A 22,452-nucleotide genomic window follows, 5' to 3' on the forward strand; every position below is an offset into this window, starting at 1 on the left:
TCCGTAAATTTCACGGACAGTCCGTAATTTCGGCCGTCTGTCCATTGTCCGTGAAGTAATCTTTAACGGACGCCATTTGTCCGTCATTTTAACAGGGCACCGGTTGCTCCACCCTAAAGCCATAGCTAAGGAAAATCCGGCACAGCTTGCACCCACCTCTTTTCTTCGCTCCGATGCTGCACCAAAGCTCCTCATATGCCCCGCAGCATTGGAGAGGCACAGCGGGATGGCTACCCTCACACCTCCAGCCCTTGATGACCTGTTAAGAGGTGCTTCGAAGGTGACTGAGAGGGAGGGGCTGCCGGGTCAGGAGCAGCGCAAAAAGAAACAATTCCCAACTGGTCTTAATGAAAGTCAATTAAATGCAGTATGCAATTAGCATTACAAAGAACAGGACAGAACCAAGGAGTCTCAAAAACGTTTTTTTAGGAAAAGCTTATTATTTAGCAGGTTTTTAGGGGTCTTTCACATGGCTAAATACAGTTAAACAGCACTGTGTCGAGCAAATCATGTGACAACCGAAAAGGCACTTGGTGAATGGTGATATTTACAATAAGTGAAAGTGCAAGTGCTAGAGTGAGCAGCGTGAACGGCGCATAGTGACAAGAATTATATACAGTGATGGCTCCACAGTTTCAAGTTGCAGTTACTTTGAAGCAAAATTCAATAAATTTTTTGGAGCACAAAACGTAAAATGCGTCAACAAATAATGCTGCAATGTCGACGGCGTTTCGATCCCCGTCAGTCGGGATCGTCTTCAGGACAAGGTTGTCGATGAGGGCAGTGCCGCGCACGCGTACATAGATTGCGTGAGGTAGGTCCTTCGGTCTGGGTCTGCGAAGGGGCGGGCTGATCGTTGCTCCTGCATCTATTGCGAGCCCACCACGCCAGGAGAGCACTCACCGCCTGCTCCAGCCCTGAAATAACACAGGCTTCCCCGCCGTTGACTCCTAGAAGCAACGATCAGCCCGCCCCTTCGCAGACCCAGACCGAAGGACCTACCTCACGCAATCTATGTACGCGTGCGCGGCACTGCCCTCATCGACAACCTTGTCCTGAAGACGATCCCGACTGACGGGGATCGAAACGCCGTCGACATTGCAGCATTATTTGTTGACGCATTTTATGTTTTGTGCTCCAAAAAATTTATTGAATTTTGCTTCAAAGTAACTGCAACTTGAAACTGTGGAGCCATCACTGTATATAATTCTTGTCACTATGCGCCGTTCACGCTGCTCACTCTAGCACTTGCACTTTCACTTATTGTAAATATCACCATTCACCAAGTGCCTTTTCGGTTGTCACATGATTTGCTCGACACAGTGCTGTTTAACTGTATTTAGCCATGTGAAAGACCCCTAAAAACCTACTAAATAATAAGCTTTTCCTAAAAAAACGTTTTTGAGACTCCTTGGTTCTGTCCTGTTCTTTGTAATGCTAATTGCATACTGCATTTAATTGACTTTCATTATGACCAGTTGGGAATTGTTTCTTTTTGCATTACTCACCCATCCCAACGTGGTTCATGGGTTTACTCCTGTTTATCTAACACAGGGTCAGGAGCAGCGACATCTATTCACATGCAAACAGCCCTGAATGTGTCATGTCTCTGCTATTTAGAGGGGGGCTCACACATTCCATTTCTACCCAGGGCCCCATCCGAGACTCGGCCAGATTACACCCCTGATTTCACCGAGGCAGCACATGGTTCTCTTCTCAGAGCTTAATTACTGTCACTAAATTGTAAGCAAACCTCGGTTCTTCAAACATGCAGTCTATAATGTAAGAAAATAAAGAAATGGCACAATCGCACCCACACTGATTAACAAAGTATGGAGGACAATCAGTTCAATCAGTTCTCTTAGAGTATCTCCTGTAAGTACTGTACATCACAGTGGGGGATGGCATTTTGGACAGAGAGCCTGTCTTCTCGTTGTCTTGTGCAGGAGAGGAGCCCAAGATGATACTAGAATACTGCATGCCCACCCCTGTGTTCCCTCTCCTGTGATGGCTCCTGCCCTCCCGTCAGTGATGGCACCTGCCCCCCCCATGTGGTGGCTCCAGTCCACCCCACGCCTGGGATGCATGGGCGTCCGCAGAAATTTTTCCAGGGGGGGGCAAAATGTTAACGTCATCACCATCCTCTGACATGATGTGTGTCAGGTGGGGCACACGAAACACTGGGGTGCAGAACTAGGATAGACTCAATTAAATGCCAGGAATCCAGGACATGTGACTGACCCTGCCACAGGCCAACAAACACCACCTGTAGGGAGAACATTAAACTTTCTGACAAGGTGCTTAATCTCTGTCTGCTAGGTGTGCAGACTTCTGGGTCCTCGATCCAACACCAATCAAGGCTGTCTTCAGCATGGTTCGATTTTTATCAGAATACTTTAAAACAGCCTATGATTAAAGCACCAGAATAATTATACTGTATGCACAGTGCATGTTAAGGATTATTTGTAGCACACATATTTACTAATATTGGCTTCTTGGTGCTAGAATTCATGATAACTTTTGTCCAAAGTTAAAGCACAAACCGCCAGATTCATCATTCTCCCGTTTTGCGAGGCCCTAATAGCGATTCATAGCGAATCGCTATTAAGGACTCGCAAAACGGGATTCATGTAGGAATCGCAATATTTTTTGCGATTCCTACACATTCTTTATTTGCGATTAGCAAATTGCTAATCGCAAATAAGGAAAAACTCCCCATGCATTCCTATGGGCCAAAAGGCCCTTAGGAATGAATGGTGAGTATTCCTTATTTGCGATTAGCAATTTGCTAATCGCAAATAAGATAGCGATTTGAAGGGTGCCAGGGGTGTCCAAAGGACACCCTGTAGCACCCCTCAAATGATCTGTGACACAGGTGTTGCACACACACATGTCCAAAGGACATGTGTGCGTGTAACATGCAACTCAGAAAAATGCATTTAAATACATTTTTCGGAGTTTTCGCAATTTACCGCGAGGTCTGACCTCGCGGTAAATTGCGCCTGGAAATTGCGAATTCGCAAATTTAAATAGGATGTTGAATTGCATTTAAGGAATCTCAAATAGAGATTCCTTAAATGTCATTCCTCGCAAAATTGCGAGATCGCAATTAGCGATTTTTACATTTGGGATGCTGAATCCCAAATGCAAAAATCGCTCTCGCAAAGGGCCGGATTCTCAGAATCTGGCCCTTTGCGAGCGCAAAAAAGCTTGATGAATCAGGCTGAAAGTCAAAGTTAGTAATAAATATTGCAGCAATCACAAACGCTAGTGATTTGACAGTGGGTGCTCCCTTTACTAGAATTCCCCGGGCATTGCTAAATTTCACACACATTCAATGAATTTATACAAAATAAAATGTATAGGTCCAAATGTTAGCTATATTTTTTTAAAGAAACTTGGAGTCCCTCTACGTGTAGTCAATATCAAGCTGGCATCGTGCGCACGTTTAGGGATATAATAATGGCCAGCTCCCTTTTTCGGAAGCCCGGCACCATAAACGGGTGGCACATGCGGCGCACACAGCTACGCCTCATCACAGGTCCAGGGATGCTGAGTCTTACACAGTGGTCGAAGTGGGGGGAAAAAAGTAGGGGAACAGTGGGCGGAGAATCAGAGGGCGGGAATAACCCAAGGATTGGATCTGTGGGTGGAGCCAGAGGTGTGGCTAGAATGCGCAGACATCCCAATTTTTAGTATTTGTTTGGCATTTCACTGCCCAGTTTAATCAACCAATGGATACACATGATTATTTAAGGTTATAATGAGGTATTGACATTAAAATATACTCACAAAGTCGGATATGCTTCTAATCACAGAATGTACCAAATATGATAAAATGTGGAAACACAAGCACTTTGTCTCCGAGCCATGGAGTTTCTGTCGTCAGCACTTCACCCTTTTTCAACAACAGCAGTTCAAACATGAATGGCAAAATATCCTAGTTAGCAAATGTTTTCTCTACAATTATGGCTCTGCATGATCTGACCATTTAAACTAATAAATTGTTTGTAGCTCAAACATATCAAAAGTTAATATAAAATGTGACTTGTGTTGCTGCGAAGTGAAAGGCCTATTGTAAAGGTTGACTGGTCACCTTTCTCACTGCTGCATTTGTATGTTACACTGGTACTAATAAGGTAAAATCTTTCCAGAGACTGTTAGCATGTGTACACACATCAAAATAATAAAATATCTGAAAATATACTGCATTACGCTGAAGCCTTTTTTTTAATGCATAATTTAGTCAACACTATGGCATAATGTTGTCATCCTTTGCTGCATAATTAATTCCAGTGGCCCCACTGCAGGCAGCACATGTTAAAAGTGCTTGTGAATGAAGCAGGGAGACTGTGAAGTTTGCGAACTTAGTTTGGTGTGTGAAAATCTTGCATTGCCAATCCCTGGTGAATTGCAGCTACTGCTGCTGAAACAAGGCCAATGGAGGTACCTTTGGGTGAGGCAGACTGGTCTCAAGGGCAGGGCCAGCCATAGCACTGGTGGTGTCCTGTGCATTAATGTTTGTTAGTGCCCCCCAATGACCACCTCTGCCATGGATTCCCTCACTACCACCCTTTAACTGTGCCCCCCAAGTCTCCATAACCTCTCTCTCTCAGATGCATTTAATTTGTTTTACAGCGCCACTCATACTATTGTAGGGTGTCAGAGCACTTTACATCACACACATTACACAGAGGCAATCAATATGTGTGTAAATCACTGTATAGAAAATGTTACATAGGACTAAGGACTACAAGGTGTAGGAGTCACATGACAACCATACTAGTAGCCCATATAGTTTTATAGTGATTGGTCTGGAGAAACACAATACCCGGAATTTAAAACGTAATACCATGGTTGGGGGGTTCTCCTTAATAATCAGAATTGATTTCTATCCAAAAGAACACTTTTTGGGACATTAGGATAATCAAAGACTGGGGGGCAGGGGGGGGGGGACATAACGGTCGAATTTATAACTTGCAGTTTGTATGCAGCTCTTAAATGACTGTTAATAGCTCACTGTTCTAAGTTAGGATTTTAGCTTATAAACTGCAAGTAACAAAAGGATCTCTGACAAAAGCAGTAGCCCACTGACCTATTTACATTATGTGCACTTTGTGATCTGCATGGCGCATGTTCTTTGCAGCCGGTACATTAACCATCTGAGCTACCTTTCCATGAGTCAAAACTTCCACTAGACAAAATTCTGATCTCTCTCTATGAAGAACATTAATCACCAGAGTCATCAAGACATTTTTATTGTTGCCGAAAACTGCTGGAAGCCAGGAAGGAGGCAGCAAGCGTTTTTAAAACCATAATATACTTGCAAACCTGATGCCTCCACCTAAAGTCAGCACCCGGTGCGGTCACATTGGTTGCACCGCCCTAGAGCTGACCCTTCTCAAGGGTCCTGTGACCTCATTGACTGTTGTTCTAGGTGGGGTGTGCTGCTTCATAGGTCTGCCCGCAAGACTGGAGGTGAACTTCAGTATGGATAGTGGTGGACAAGCACTTGTCATGCTAGGGTCCGCCTGCTGGTACGAAGACACCAGGACTTCTAAGGTGTTGCGAAGCCTTCTAAGGTCTAGCATGTGATTGTGCTCTCACAGGAGAGTGGGAGAGTGGTCTGGTGGGGTGGTTATTAAGCCTGAACCTGGTTCCCAGTTCCAAATTCAGCAGCTCTGACCATAGTGCCACATCCTCTCCACAACGGAACACCGTACTGCCCCACTGAGAGAAAAACTCCCACTGTTTTCAACTACAACCCAATTGTTGCCCGCTATAAACACCTGGATGTGCAATTTAAATTACGCACTAGACAAGATCAATATACGGCCTACAAAAAAAAAAGGAACAACATCCTGGAAGAAGCAAACACTTATAGGGAATGCAAAATTGAGCAAACCATGGGAAATGTAAGCAGGAACAACATGGTTACCTTAATGCTTTTACACTCACTATTCAGAAATCAGTGAGTGCTTTTGCCTGAAAAGTTAAGGACACAACTACAGGGCCCTGAATGAACATATTTCAATGTCCATTGCTTATATCCTTACAAAACGTAAGCAGTATGGTAAAAAGACCACATCCCCGGACGCAGAGCCGCAGCACACATTTTGTTTTCCAATCCACACATTTTGGTACCTCCAGGATTGGTGCACTAATTCCAAGTCCAGGGAAAACAAAGACAAGAAAAAAAAAATAGCGCTTCACTGGCAAACTCTGTAAAAGTGGCGCTAATGTGTTTCAGTGAGAATAAAATCAGTTTGGCCAGTTTGCTACCACTCTGTCTTACTTTATTTAGTTATTTATCTATTTTTCATATGTTTAGCCTTTTATTCCCAATGCTGCACTTTGGAATTAAAATGTCAGAAAAATACTACATTTCCAGCAAAACCGTCTTTCTTTTTTGGATCCATTTCAAAGGGAAGCAAATACAAGAAAGAGAGGAAAGAGAGCGAGAACGCCGTCTTGAAGTCACGGTTTTCATGGGCGTCTGTAGGGGGGGCAAGGAGGGTGCTCCGGGGGGGGCAAGCGCCCCTCCGTGCCCCCCCCTGCGGACGCTCATGCTGGGATGGCTTCTGTCCCCCCATGTTGTGGCTCCAGTCCACCCCCACCTGTGGTGGCTCTTGTCCCCCCCTGTGGTGGATCCTGTCTCCTCCCTGGGTGGCTTCTGTCCCAGTCCTGGAACAGCCCCTGCAGCGAGGGTGAAGTTCTTGATGGGCCTCTTCTCAAAAGGGCTCAGCTCAAAATTAATATGGAAAGGTGGGCGAGTAAGTAAGTGAAGGGATGGGTGAATGGCTGGATGAATTAGTGAAAGGGTGAATGGATGAATGAAAGATTGAATAAATGGCTAATGAGAGAGGATGGATGGATTGATGAGTGAGGGGAAGGATGGATAGAAAATGTAAATAGCTGGATGTATGGGTGGAAGGGTAGCTGGATGATGGATGAGGGGAAAGTTTATGGATGAGGAGAAGGAAGGATGGATGGATGGATGGATGGATGGAGGGGAAGGATGGGTGGATGGAGGGGAAGGATGGATGGATGAGGGGAAGGATGGATGGATGGATGGAGTGGATGGATGGAGGGGAAGGATGGATGGATGGATCAGGGGGTGGATGGATGAGGGAAAGGATAAATGGATGGGATGGATGGATGGGTGAGGGGAAGGATGGATGATAAATGAAAGGAAGGATGGATGAGGGGAAGGAAGGATGGATGAGGGGAAGGATGGATGGATGAGGGGAGGGATGGATGGATGAGGGGATGGATGGATGAGGGGAAGGATGGATGGGTGAGGGGATGGATGGATGGATGGATGAGGGGAAGGATGGATGGGTGAGGGGATGGATGGATGGATGAGGGGATGGGTGAGGGGATGGATGGATGGATGAGGGGATGGATGGATGGATGAGGGGATGGATGGATGAGGGGATGGATAGAGGGGAAGGATGGATGAATGGGTGGGTGAAAGGATGGATGGATGGATGATGAGGGGAAGGATGGACGATGAGGGGAAGGATGGATGGATGGATGATGAGGGGATGGATGGATGATGAGGGGGTGGGTGAAAGGATGGATGATGAGGGGAAGGGTGGATGGATGGATGATGAGGGGAAGGGTGGATGGATGATGAGGGGGTGCGTGAAAGGATGGATGGATGGATGATTAGGGAATGGATGGATGATGAGGGGGTGGGTAAAAGGATGGATGGATGATGTGGGGAAGGATGGATGGATGATGAGGGGAAGGATGGATGGTTGATGAGTGGGTGGGTAGAAGGATGGATGGATGATGAGGGAAAAGGATGGATGGATGATGAGGGAAAAGGATGGATGGATGATGAGGGGAAGGATGGATGATGAGGGGAAGGACGGATGGATGGATGGATGATGGGTGGGTGAAAGGATGGATGGAGAGTCGGTGGGTGAAAGGATGGATGGATGATGGGTGGGTGAAAGGATGGATGGATGATGAGTGGGTGGGTGAAAGGATGGATGGATGGATGAGTGGGTGGGTGAAAGGATGGATGAGTGGGTGGGTGGGTGGATAGTGGGTGGGTGAAAGGATGGATCAGTGGATTGGATGGTGGGTGGGTTAAAGGATGGATGAGTGGGTGGGTGGATGGTGGGTGGGTGGATGAAGGGTGGGTAGGTGGATGAGTGAAATGATGGATGGATTGATGGATTGATAAGTGCAAGGGTGAATGAATGGACGTATGAGTGAAAGGGTGGATGTAAGGATGGATGAGTGAGTGAAAGAGAGGGTAGATGGACAAAAGGATGAATAGATGTGTGAAGGAGTGAAGTGATAGATGGATGAGTGATAGGATCAATCGATGGATTCATGAGTGGATGAGTAGATGAATGGATGGCTGGGTGAATGGATGGATGGAAGGAAGGATGGCTAAGTGAAAGGGTTGATGGAGAGAGAAAGGGAGGATGGATGGATGACTAAAATAGTGGATGGGTGGAAGGATTAGTAAGTGAAAGGATGGCTGGATTGGTGAAAGGGTAAATGGCTGAATGGATGAGTGAATGGATGGATGGGATAAAGAGTGGATGGATAAGTGTACAGATGGATAGGGTGAAATGGTGGATGGATGGATGGATAATGGAGATGAGTGAAAGGATGGATGAGGGGATGGATGAAGGGATGGATGAGTGAAATGATAGATGGAAGGATACATGATGGATAGGTTTGCAAACGGTTGAATATGTTTGAAAATGGCTGGGCTTACTTATATACTATTGCGCGACCTCTGATGTGTCTTTAAAACGTACCTATTGTCCTGAAGTTTTGTCCTGAATTTTGACCTTCTGTCCTGAATTTGTGTCCTGAATTTTGACCCTTTGTCCTGAATTTTTACACTCACCGTCCTGAATTTGCACCAATGCCAGTTGGTCACCCTAGTTGCATGTTCCCCACCAGACTGTAATGCACAACCTGGTGGGGAACATGCACAGGCTCCCTTTCCCCGTCTGAGCAACAAACCATGGCGCTCAGACCAATCACAACGCTGCATTGCAGCATTGGGATTGGCTTAGGGGAGCCTGTGTGCTTCCTGCTTCTGGGAATCGCTGGACAAGGGGACACGACGGTGGAGAGATGATCACAGTGGCTATGAGATGGTAAGTCTCTTTTTTTTGTATTTACCTCCCTCTCCCCACTCACCACTTCTGTTCCCTGCCAGCCGCTACTGACTTCAGCCTCTTCCAAACTTGCTTTTCTCCTGCTCTGTTGGTCAGGTGAGGTGGCGGGTTTACACTGGTGTATTTTTCCCCTGTTCAAACCTATAGTGTGGAGGCACAAGTACCAAAGGTTCGGCAGGTTGCATTGATGGTCATAGCCTTCGATTGAAAGCTGGGCAACCATCGCTCAATTTCCCTGCTGATGTCCTGGTCGAGATGCTTGGCAAAATGGGTCCTTATACACAGAGTGAACATACCCTATGCAGCGGGACATTTTTTGCTTATTGAAAAGAAATTCCACTTTGGGAATTTGGTTTCTCTAAGTTTAATAAGTTGCTGATCAGACATTTTAAACTCGGTGCCTGCTTGGCAAACCTTCACTGCTATTAAGTGACAAGACGGCTGGCCAAACATTCATGTGCACTTACAGAGTACCCACCTCTCCTCCCCCTGCTCTGACAGCAGGGCAGCCCTGCCCCGCCCCGCAAAGCTGCAACAGCAGGACATTTTTTTTATAATAAGTTATTTACATTTGATTTTTCCTTTATTTACACTGCTGAAAGCAGTGGGGCAACGCTCCTCTGCCTCGTCGAAGGAGCCGCCAGAGGCAGTAGGCATGGATCTCTAAATAGAGTAGACAATCGCATGCCTCCATCCCCCTGGCAGAGCCACAGATCATCCATCAGGGTATACATGACTTGCTTAGGGGCATATTTACGAGGGGATATTGCCACCAGAACGTCACTTTTAGCGATGTTCTAGTGGCGATGCGCCCTTCTCCATATTTACAAAGCAGCGTTAAGCCACTTTTTGTAGCTGAACGCCACTTTGTAACTAAGGCCACCCCGACACCCATTGCTTTTTGACGCTGCCCCAGATTCACATGGAGGTGTAAATCTGTGGCAGTGCAAAAAACGAACCCCATGCAAGAGCAAGCATTTGAATGGCGTACAAGGAGAAATGCTTTTATTTCTTTGTTTTTGCTTAGCACCAGAAAAACGCATTAGCCGCCCTAACATAATCTGCAACCACCACCATTTTACCCATGATCACTCCTAAGTACACACTGCATGCTACTTGGAAGTATGTATATCTCTTTTTCTATCTTTACATGGACCTTCCTGGATCTATGTGACAAAATAAAGGAATGACTCTACACCAGTGCATTAAAAACACAGACCCTTACCCTAAAATATCAAACCCCTTCAACATCACTACACTAAAAGTATTCCTGGAAGATCTTTTACAATCAATGAACATATTTTCTCTTAAATGAAACCCCTCTAAAACTGAATTTCTACTCTCGCGGTCCACCATCCGAGTCCAAAACTGGCTGTAAAGTCTCAATGACCGTATGGATCACTCACAACCTGACCACTGCCGCACAATTCATCGGATTCACTATTTACCAAACATCTCCCTGAGGCCACACATTTCCAAGTTCAGTAAAACGTTATCTTCCCAGTTCCACCTTCTCAGAAAGCATAAACCTTTCACTCCATCAGAAGATGGGAACACTGTACAGGAGTTGGTCCTCACGCACTTTGATGGGGGTAATACTGTACTTGTAGGCCTTCCAGAAACAGCACTATCCCATCTCAGAGCTGTCCTCCACTCTCCTCCCAGTCTTGTAAAAGGCACAAAGAATCCAGACCATATCACCCTCATCAAGAAAGAACTACAGTAGCCCCCCTAGATGCCAGAAGTCACTCCAGACTGGTGATTCATCATTCACAAAGGCCAAGACCTAGGCTTACCCATAGTTGAAAGACAAACTCATGAGCACTGGAGGGAAGAGAAGTATCGGGTCTAATGGCACCTGATAATGGAAATCCCAAAAGTATAAATTAACGAAAACACTGAACCCATCCTTTTCATGTCTAGTCCAAAGACTATGAAACAGTCTGCCCGAGGATCTTAGCCTGAAGGACCTGCTTTCATTGAGAGATAATATGAACATCTAACATGCCCACTGGACCCTCGCCATTTCCTGTCTGTTCTCTCTGTTGTTACTGTAATTATTGTTCTCGGTTCCCTACATAACTTACAAAGTATTCCCTGTCACCCATAAAGCACCCCATTGCCCACATGACTCTGGGTCTGGTGGCTCAGTGGGCTAATGTGTCCACTTCAGGGATGTTCGACCTCATGGTCACAGGTTCAAATCCTGGCGTGTCCACTCAGCCTTTCATCCATCTGAGGTCGATTAAATGAATACCATTGAGTTGGGTAAAAATAGACATCTGTTATTCAGCACCAAGATACCTCCGGGTGAACGTGCGATTTAGAAATACACATGTTATGTTATGACTCGATCCACCCTGTAGAAAGGCTTAACGTGGCCTGCAGAGTTTGTCAGAACTGCTAGAGTGAGGTGTGCATTCTGACATGACCTGCATCATTAGAGATGTGATCTGCTCGACACTCTACCAAGCAATAGCGATAATTATCGCTATTGCTTGGTTAGAGACAAAAATTTACCGCTGAGCTGCGGTGATTTTTATCGCAAATAAACCTTGGTATTACCAAGGTTTATCGCAAATGCGATAAAAATCGGCCGCAATGCATGAATATCGCTGAAAAGTCAGCGATATTCATGCATTACCGAGCTAATGCTCTTAGCCATGTTATCCACCTCCCATTCGATAACATGGCTAAGAACTGCTCAGGGCAGGTGTTAGCTTTTGGAGATATTCGCGCTTAGCGCGAATATCTCCAAAAGTTGGTAATAGGAGATAGCGATGTTAGCGACTGTTTCCAGTCGCTAACATCTTGGCACGCCCACTTTGCATGTCATTAGTGATAAATATCACTGACATGCAAAGTGGGGCCCAAGATGGTCGCTATCTCCTACTAGCTGTCGCTAACTGGTGTGTGCGACAGCTAGGTAATAGGGAGATATTTTTATCTCCGCTTTCTTGGCTTTTAAAGCCAAAAAAGCAAGGATAAACCCCCTTGATAATATGCCCCTCTGTGACAGGATCGGTATATGCACAGCAGTGGCTTACAGACAATCCATGGATCTGCAGAGCTATAGCGGTAAACTGTCCACTGTAGCAGGCAGGTATTACTATTCTAAAAACCAGATGTGGGAGGTTCAGGGACTCCTGTTTCTTTCTTGGTATCCTGTGCTTCAAGTGTTAGATTTTTGATAAAAAGAGTTAAAAATCACAATGGCCTGAATGCAAAAGCAGGACTAGCTGATATATATATATATTTATAACTCACCTCTCTCTTCTCTTGGCACCATTTAGGACCAAAGCCTGATCCTAAACTGACCGCGCAGCGGATTTAGCGCTGCCACGGACTCGAGAAAACACACACTTCTTGCCGCCATTACCTGCGACCCGCGAGGCCACGCCCACTTCGAGGCCACGCCCCACGCCCAGACCTTATAAAGATGCTGATTGCAAGCGCCGAGTCAGAACCACTTTCTCTCCTGAGGTGGAAGCCGGGAGCGCGACCTGTACCTAATTTTAAAAATTTGAGAGTCACTTATTTTGTTGTATTTTTATAACTCACCTCACTCTTGTCCTGGCACCATTTAGGACCAAAGCCTGATCCTAAACTGACCGCGCAGCGGATTTAGCGCTGCCGCGGACTCGAGAAAACACACACTTCTGGCCGCCATTACCGACGACCCGCAAGGCCATGCCCACTTCGAGGCCACGCCCCCGCCCAGATCTTATAAAGACGCAGATTGCAAGCGCCGAGTTAGAACCACTTTCTCTCCTGAGGCGGAAGCCGGGATCGCGACCTGTACCTAATTTTAAAAAATGTGAGAGTCACTTATTTTGTTTTGTTTTTATAACTCACCTCACTCTTCTCTTGGCACCATTTAGGACCAAAGCCTGATCCTAAACTGACCGCGCAGCGGATTTAGCGCTGCCGCTGACTCGAGAAAACACATACTTCTTGCCGCCATTACCGGCGACTCGTGAGGCCACACCCACTTCGAGGCCACGCCCCCCACCCAGACCTTATAAAGACGCTGATTGCAAGCGCCGAGTCAGAACCACTTTCTCTCCTGAGGCGGAAGTAAGCATGAGCGAATTTTGCGGATCTCGCGTTCGCGAATTTTGCGGATTTGCGGATTCGCAATCCGCAAAATCCGCGAATTCCCGCGAATTTGCGGATTTTTTTTTTTTGTGTTCGCCCGTGTTTCTGCCAGTTCGCGAGGGTTTTGTACACTTTCGCAAATTGCGAACTTACCTGTCGGGTCGCAAGTTTCGCGAACTTGTTGTTTCTACGTGTCCAGCCTGTTTGGGACACTCTTCTTCATCACTGCCACTCTCTGTCACCACTGCCACTCTCTGACTACTCATGCCACCCTCTGGCCCACCCATGCCACCCTCTGTTTCATCACCACACCCTCTGGTTGTCCAGTGTACATTATTTTCGGCAAAGCAAAGCACACCTTCCCTGCCTCAAGTGACCTGAATTAATTTGGGGCTGATTCATGTGTCACAGAATATTTTTTTAGCTGGCACCTGCTTCCTTAGTGCGCCCTGATTAGTGATCTTTTGCACTTGCTAAGTGCTTTCATTGTTGCAAAATTAGTTACAACACCTGCCCTGCCCCAACTGACAATAATGAATTAGGGGCTGATTAATGGATTTTAACTTCCAGCCTGGCTCCTGCTTGTCTCCCTTAGCTGTAATTCAGGACCTTTGTGGCATATGTGTAACTATTCTGAGGTTCAGAGCAGGGTCACATACTAGTTTCAACTGGCAACTGAACTCTGGAGGGGCCCCTCAGGAAGCACTCCAGGAAATGGCTACTAATGATGAGCCTGAACTTTTGAACCTGGTAAGTAGTTACTTTCAGTTTTGCTAAAATCGTATTTCTGCAATTTTGCACTTATTCGCGGGGCGCGAACTCACGCGAACAGTGCGAGCAGTGCGAGCAAAATCCGCTGCTCGCGGATTTGCGGATTTTGCGGGAAATTCGCAAATCTCGCGGATTGCGGATTTCCCGAAAATCCGCAAAATCCGCGAGCGGAACGGATTTTCCGCCCACGCCTAGGCGGAAGCCGGGAGCGCGACCTGTACCTAATTTTAAAAATTTGAGAGTCACTTATTTTGTTGTGATTTTTTAACTCACCTCACTCTTCTCCTGGCACCATTTAGGACCAAAGCCTGATCCTAAACTGACCGTGCAGCGGATTTAGCGCTGCCGCGGACTCGAGAAAACACACACTTCTTGCCGCCATTACCGGCGACCCGCGAGGCCACGCCCACTTGGAGGCCACGCCCCCCCATCCTCATCGCCCCATAAATCATGTGTATTTCCCGGACGCGCAGCGGACGAGCGCAGCAGGCGCGCCTAAGGCAAGCCCGTCTTCGCCCGTCATTGCCAAGACATTGCCTCTCGCCTGTCCCACTGGCCAAGCTTCATGGGAACTCCATCAATATGATAGAGAACTCCTTATCACCCTGAACCCTGGACAGAGCTTTGAGGAGATATCAGGCTAACTCGGACAGACATGCCTTCAATGCAAGTCCTGCCATTTTGCTACACCCACCCCCTGTTATTCTGGGCAGAGATTAGGCTCGCCCAAACATACCCCTCTTATCGTCCTCCAACTCAATGTTAGGTCCCTTGTAAAACATCATTTAGAGGTAAACACTCTCCTACTTGGTGAGAACCCTGACATTCTCTTTCTATGTGAAACCTGGCTACGTGATGACATGACTAGTCTACCTAACCTCACGCTACCAGAGAGTTACTAAATAGAGACGCGAGAGGTGGTGGTATCGCAGTCATCTATAAAAAGCAATTTATTTGCTCCTTCACCAAGGAAGATATCTCGGGCTGTGAAAGTGCATGATTTAAGATCACAACGGGCCCTCACTTTGCCCTGTCTGGCCTCTACATCTATCGTCCCCCCGGACCTGCTTCTAAATTCATCGAAGCTCTCCTTGAGGCGGCAAACTCCTTAGTGGTGAGGTCGGCCAATTTCACTATATTAGGAGACCTCAATCTTCATTTCGATCTGTCTCAAAACCCTACCATCAAAAACCTCCTGGCCGACTTTGCTGCCTTACAACTCAACTCTCTAATCCAGGCCGCCACACACTCGGCCGGGCATATATTAGACCCTGTTTTCACTAACATCCCGGAGGTCAAGACAGAAGTGCCCAACCCTATGGGATGGACAGACCATTAGCTTATTAAAATTACTATGCTAGTTAGAGAAACATTTAATAAGAATGAGCCAAGTCGACGCCTAAAGAGACCTTGGCATAAACATTTAACCAGTGACCTGCACTCCACTCTAGGAGAATTCCATCATGAGGCAAAATTGGATATCAATATGACTTATGATGCCTTTCATGATTGGATTACTAGAGGACTAGATGCTCTCATCCCAGCCAAATAGACTAACGGGCGCAGCTCTCCCTCCAACCCATGGTATAACGACAGCCTGAAATCCATACGAAAAGATTGCAAAAAAGCTGAGCGAATCTGGAGAAGGGAATACAATGATAGGGATAAAGCATTCTACCTATCCAAACAAAAACTACCATAAAGCTATTTGCTCCGCGCGCGCCTCTTTCTATGCAGAAGAAATTAACTCTAGCTCGAATCCCGCTAAAGTTATTTTTAAACTGGTACAAGAACTGCAGAGCAGCAGATCCCCTTCCTCCAGTATTACCTCCACGCAGCATTGTGAGGACCTTGCCACGTTCTTTGTAGAGAAAGTGAAAAGAATATACAGATCATTTCCACAGCACTCTTCCAACCCGCCTAACTCCACTAACTCCATTACTAATGGCACCACTATGATGCTTATACCAGAAATCTCGTATGAGGACCTAACTAAACTCTGCAGGAAAGTTAAGTCTGGCTCTCCAGCAGACCCGATGAGGCCGACCCAATTTATGGAATCGCTAGAATTTTTTCTGCCTTCCCTGGCCTCTATACTGAATCTTTCCTTTTCTTCGGCTAGTGTTCCGACTGTCTGGAAACAAGCTTGGGTCTCCCCCATTATAAAGAAGCCCACTCTAGACCCTTCCAAACTGGAAAACTTCAGACCTATCTCGCTGCTCCCATGGCTGTCTAAACTTGCAGAGGTTCATGTTAACAACGTCCTGTCCCTACATATGGATCAAAACAACATCTTGGACCCATCTCAAAATGGGTTTAGGCCGGGCCACAGCACTGAGTCTGCCCTCCTGGCCACGACTGAACATCTCCGGACGATCCTCGATGCCGGTCAGAGTGGTGCACTGATTCTGTTAGACCTCAGCGCAGCCTTTGACACGGTATCCCATAACATTCTGTTAAATCGTCTGGCGACAGTAGGGATTTCCGGTCTTGCCCTGGAATGGTTCAGTTCCTTCCTGAAGGACAGATCCTTCCGGGTGTCATCTCCCCTGTTTCTTTCAAAGCCCCATTCCATCGGACAGGGAGTCCCTCAGGGCTCTGCACTAAGCCCATCCCTTTTCAATCTTTATGTGCAGCCACTTGCGGCAGTGGCTAAGGAGTGGGACCTAACGCTGGTGTTATACGCATATGACACACAGCTGGCCATCACTCTCACTGAAGGCCCTTCTACTTTGGCCTCAAGATTTAGGGATGGCCTTGCTGCAGTAGCCCAGTGGATGACGGACAATTGCCTGCAGCTTAATGCTGGCAAGACGGAGGTGCTGCTCATCGGAAGGAATACCAGCTACTGGAATGAGCACTGGTGGCCCTCGTCACTGGGCACTATTCCTCCACCTAAATCCTTGGTCAAAAACCTAGGCGTCTGGATGGACTCCTCGCTCAGTTTTCAGACCGACACAAAAAAAGTGGCAGCTACTTGTGTGGGCCTGCTGAGGAGTCTCAGCCCGATACTCGGCTTTTTTGACTCTAAGGTTCGCCAACTCATTGTCCAAGCCACAATTCTCTCCCGCTTGGACTATGCCAATGTTTTACTTCTGGTCGCCAACAAAGGGGAGATAGCACGACTGCAACGCGTGCAGAACTCTGCGGCAAGAGCCTTGGTTGGTCTTCCAAGCAGATGCTCGGTCAGAGCTACTATTCGAAAGTTGCACTGGTTACCCATCAAATCCCGAATCCAGTTCAAAACCCTCATCATGACATTTAAAATCCTCAAATCCGGATGCCCAGAACTTCTGCGTCCACTCCTTACACCGTATGTGCCTCAGCGCAACCTGCGCTCATTAGGCCAGCACTTATTGATTGTACCCCGTACAAAGCTCTGCCGCACTGGTGGTCACTCCTTTAGGGTTTTGGGAGTCAAGCTCTGGAACGCTCTGCCACTGAACATCCGTTCTTTGGAAAAACCTGTCTACTTTCCGGAAGGCCATCAAGACCCACCTGTTCCCCTCTCCTTAGGACTCTTGTCTGTCCCACTCCTTTCTTCCTCAGTATAGTGTCTGTGGTTCCCTAGCGCCGGAACGCCTCTTTGCTGGGGCAGCTGTTGCGCTCTATCAAAATGATAACATAACATAACATAACATAACATATACCCCACCCCCCTCCTCCCCACTCCTCTCCCCCAATGGGACAATTTGAGACCTCTTAGTGAGCACACTTAGAAAGTATGCTTTACTGTCAGGGTCGAGAAGTGATTGAGGTTTGTCAACCTCAGGGAGGAAGTGGATGGTTGTTGGTTACCAGGGCTTCCTTTCCTCTGAGGCTGGTTCCAATCCTCCGATAAACGAGAAGGCATTAACCTATTAAACCTCTTCTGCCATGTGTGACATGTTCAGTTAGTGTTTTTCCCACGCAAGCAGTCCATTTCAGTCTAGGACTTATTTAATCCAATATACAAAGCACAGTTGGGTTAATAGCCAGAGATGGCTTAAGATGTCACACATGACATGGCTCTACTTCGCCCGCATGCAGCATGTATGTGGGGATTTTCAAGCTGATTTTTCTAATAGTAAAATTGTTACTAAAGTTTCAGAGAACACGATAGATTTAGTGAGGTGCAGACAAGGGTTTGTCAGGCTATGTTATTATTCTATGTATATATGAATGAATGGGGTCTCAGTTGCTTCCTACATTCCAAAGGCTCCCTAATCACCAGGTCCTTATCCCCCCAGAAGGCAGCAGCAGCAACCTCTGTCCTGCAGGGTAAATTTTCCTTTCCTAACACCCTACCCAACCTTTTAGGAAGGACACCTTTAGCTGGGCGCTTAAACGGTTTGTTTCCTAGGCATTGGTCGGAGATTTCAAGTTCATGATATCTCATTCCGCCCTAGGTTTTATTTTGTTTTCTGGGAAAGTTGGGCTAGCTTGGGCTCAAGATGGATCCATTCTCGTGAGGCTTTGCGTAAGTGTTCAGCTGCTTCACCTGCGATCGCCCAGACTGAAGACCCTGAGTTCCAGAGATGACTTCGTGACATTGGAGCAACGCCCTGACCATGCATGGGATTCACTGAAGTTACCATTCCATGCTACTCTCGTCAGTCTCCCTTTGAGCCCCACCCCCCTGTGACTGACAGCAAAGACCAGGTGCACTAGGTCTGGAGGAGTCAGCAGTGGCAGGCCTGGGTACAATGTCTGGGAGAAGCACCAGATAATACAAGAAGAGGCGTCGAGAGTTGGGTGAACCAGAGATTGCTGCCTGCAGCGAGGCTTGTGTGTTAACTAGAGCCATGGATAGACTTGCCTCGCGTGACCTGGGTAGGAGTGCTCTGCTAGTAAAGTCGGCAGATGCTGGGCCTTGATCAGTGGACCATATTTGTTCCATGGGATTTTGGATGTCTCTCCTTATCTATGGACCCAAGATGCAGTCCATTCACGCTGAAGGAGTGAGATAGTTAGCGGGCTGCCCCATATGTTCTCTGACTACAAGGAGGACTCTGGATAACCTGGGGTGTCTTGCTACAGCTGTGCGTGTTTCTCTACAGTAGTGGGGGGAGAGGGCGGGGGGGGGGGGTGAAGCAGGAAAGAAGAGTTATTTAAACCATGCACTTGAACTCAGAGGAAGAAGACTAAAGAGAGGGATATAGAGCGCTGACTAAAGGTGGGCAGAATCAGTCTCATCCTACGTGTGGAGCTTCAACAAAAGATCGCTTCAATTGAAGCGGCAGTCAGAGTGGCAGAGGAGAAACGTAAGGGAATGACAGGATGCATGCTGAGAGTGAAGCAGACAGCTGGGAGTGTGAAGTCTAAAAATACTTGGGAGATAAGCTGGAGAAAAAAGATCAGCTCTGAATGGCTAAGTGGACGAGAGGAACAGCGCCAGAGAACATTGTGGAGCCCAAAGGTTTTGACAATTTGCAGAAGGGGCCCCACCTCAGAAATGCCCTGGTTGAATGCTGAAGGATCACCCCTGGCGCCAGTGTAAACACAGCTAGACATTTAATGGTGGTGTCTTGAGATGAGCAAGATGTCCATGTGGTGTGCAAGATGTAAAGACCACCCTTGAAGAGGGGCTGACAAAACACAAGAGAGGTGATTCCATGAAAACCACTAAGCAGGTATCACAGACTGTAATATGCAGAAAAATAGTGGTGTTTGAGGGCACTCACCCATTAGTGTTCCCGGACCTATCCTCCTACTCTCTGGCTACGAAGAAAGCACCAGTGATTATTAAAAGAGGTCTGAGTGCAAGAGGAATTGAGAAAGCCACATGGGTATCCAGTGAAACCAAAGAAGATCTTTCAGATGTGAAAATATGATTTTTCAAAGGTGAAGACAACAAAGAACCTTTTAGGTGGGTTGGATGAGGATGAAGCAAAAATATATGGTGCAATGTTCTACATCAGCTGGGAAAGCCTTCTTTGGTGTAAAGAAGATTATACACTGAACTGTATAAAAATTGGGAAAAGCTAACCTCAATCAGCGGTGTTTGGGACTATGGATGGTAGATCTTGTTGCATTGTTAGCGGCTTCTACAGCATTGGAGCTTTCATATATTCAGATGCTTGAATCATTCCCTGTTGTCATGCCGGGTATGCCTGCCATTTCTACATGACAATAAACAGTATTAACATGACCATAGGCAATACAATAGTGTAGTTTTAGCAGCACATCCTCCTCATCTGAAACTACCCAGACTTCAGCCAATAATAAGATTGTGCTGAACACTCCACTCGCACTAGATGCCACAAATAGCTTAGATTTCTACTGAATGCCATGTATCGGGGTACCAAAACAAAGCTCTGCTATATCTCTTACTCAGTGATTTACCTACACAAATCTCCTCCCCTTGCATCCTGCCTCATCTCCCCTCCAGCTGTTTGTTGCAGCATGTAGTTTCTGGATGATTTGGCACGACCAGGGACATTTTTGTCTCATTATGACAGATGCTTCTTGTTAAGAGAAATGTTTCTCGTCAATTCCTAGGGGCTTATTTACAAGACCCTTGGACCAGCGGTGTGTCACTTTTAATATGCGAAAAAATTACATATGAGCAGTGCAAGGGGCATGTAAATAAGACCCCTAGTCTATATGCTGGGGCAAAAAAAGATTTTCCAATGCTAATGGCCCCTCTGGTTACTTCTATGCAGAAGGTATAGAAAAGTGTTACTGTGCGATGCCAGAACTGGAGGATCTTTGTACACAAAGGAGTTCGGTCCTATTGTCGGGACTGAGGGTGGCTGGACCGTTATACTAGAACAAAAAACCACAAGTGCCCACACACTCGTATTTTTATAATGCAATTATTCCAAAGACCAAATGGAAAAAATCATTAAATCTGGTCAGGTACTTTTATTTATACCTATCACTTGTTATTTGACGTTGCTTTGTTTTTTGGAATAAGAAATTGATTTACAAACAGTGATAAAATGAATGAAATTTTAATGTTTAATGTTTACTGTCAGTTGGATGTATTTTTGCTTTATGTACATTTTTTGTTAAATTTGCCTCGTTTGTAATGTCATACATGTGTATCTTCTTTTGCCAAAAAGAATAATTTCTTGAAAAAAGTGTCAAAAACACAAGTGATAGGTATAAATAAAAGTACCTGACCAGATTTAATTAATTTTTCCATTTGGTCTTTGGAATAATTGCATTATAAAAATACGAGTGAGTGGGCACTTGTGGTTTTTTTGTTCTAGAACTGGAGGATCAGCATACACAACTCTAAGACATCAGAAAAACCTCTTGAATGCTCGGTTCAGAAAAGGTGCCGAAACCTAGCACATTTGAGTATCTGCCACCTTTCCTGTCAAAATCCTTGACGATGGAAAGGTAGCAGAACCTTTTCTAGAATGTTTGTGGATCATCCACATCATTAGCAACCACGTCAGCAGGGCCTCCATCAACTTTGTCAGCACCTACTTTGTTGGTGCCAATCATTCCTCCAACCTATTGCAATCAGGTTACAAAATGCAAATTGAAACACAGGCCAGTACTCAATGCAGGCGAATTGCAATTGGAAAGACCACTTTTCGCATTTCGCAAGAATAAGAGTATTAAAGAGCACTTGGAAAGAGCTAGCCTTCTCTCGATCAAACCTTTACAAACTTTACCAGAGATTTGGGGATTACCACCAAGAGTGGGGAATTTCAAATGTGGAAATTGTACTATCTGTCCATTCACATCTGATACTAAAAACGCTACTTAGAATCATGTCAACATTGTGTTGGACCAATTTTCTAATATTAACTCTATGAACTTTATATCTGCCATCACATGCCCCTGTCAATTGTTTTATATTGGACAGACAACCCAAAAAGTATGTATACAAGTCTGTCAACACAGAAGCCGCATTCGATACAAAGTGAGCAGTGCGCCACTGGTGGATCATTTGCAACTTAAAGGCCACACTGCGGACGATTTGCACTTGCAGGTGATCACTGTGGTCAAGCCTCCACTAAGAGGTGCTGACATTAATTCGCCTCTGAACAAAGATAGTAAAAGCGACAGCTAACGCGTGAAAGCTTGCACTAACGCATGTTAGCGCAGGCTTGATAATAGGACGATAAAAATATTGCTGCTTTTTTCGGCAAAAAGTGCTGCAAAAGTGGCGATATGGCCCTTGATAATGTGCCCCTTTGTGTTTAATTGAAGTATACATGGGGGTTCTAAATCAGCTCCTAACATCCAGTGGTCTTAGTGACGGCTGTCACCAAATTGTATGGGTGGGGTATAGAAAAATATATTTAAAGTTACTTAGCTTGGCAGGCTCAGAGAAGGAACAGAGAGAGCACGCTCGGCGCAAAGGGCTAGCTGACATTTGGGAAAGGCTGGACAGATATATCCTAATGTGCTATTGCCAACGGCTACATGCTGAGGGCGACAAGCCGGGTCGCATGTTGGCATGGATTTTGTGGAGGGAGCAGGCTTC

Source organism: Lissotriton vulgaris, chromosome 2_1, assembly GCF_964263255.1.
Source record: "Lissotriton vulgaris chromosome 2_1, aLisVul1.2, whole genome shotgun sequence".
Taxonomy (NCBI): Eukaryota; Metazoa; Chordata; class Amphibia; order Caudata; family Salamandridae; genus Lissotriton; species Lissotriton vulgaris.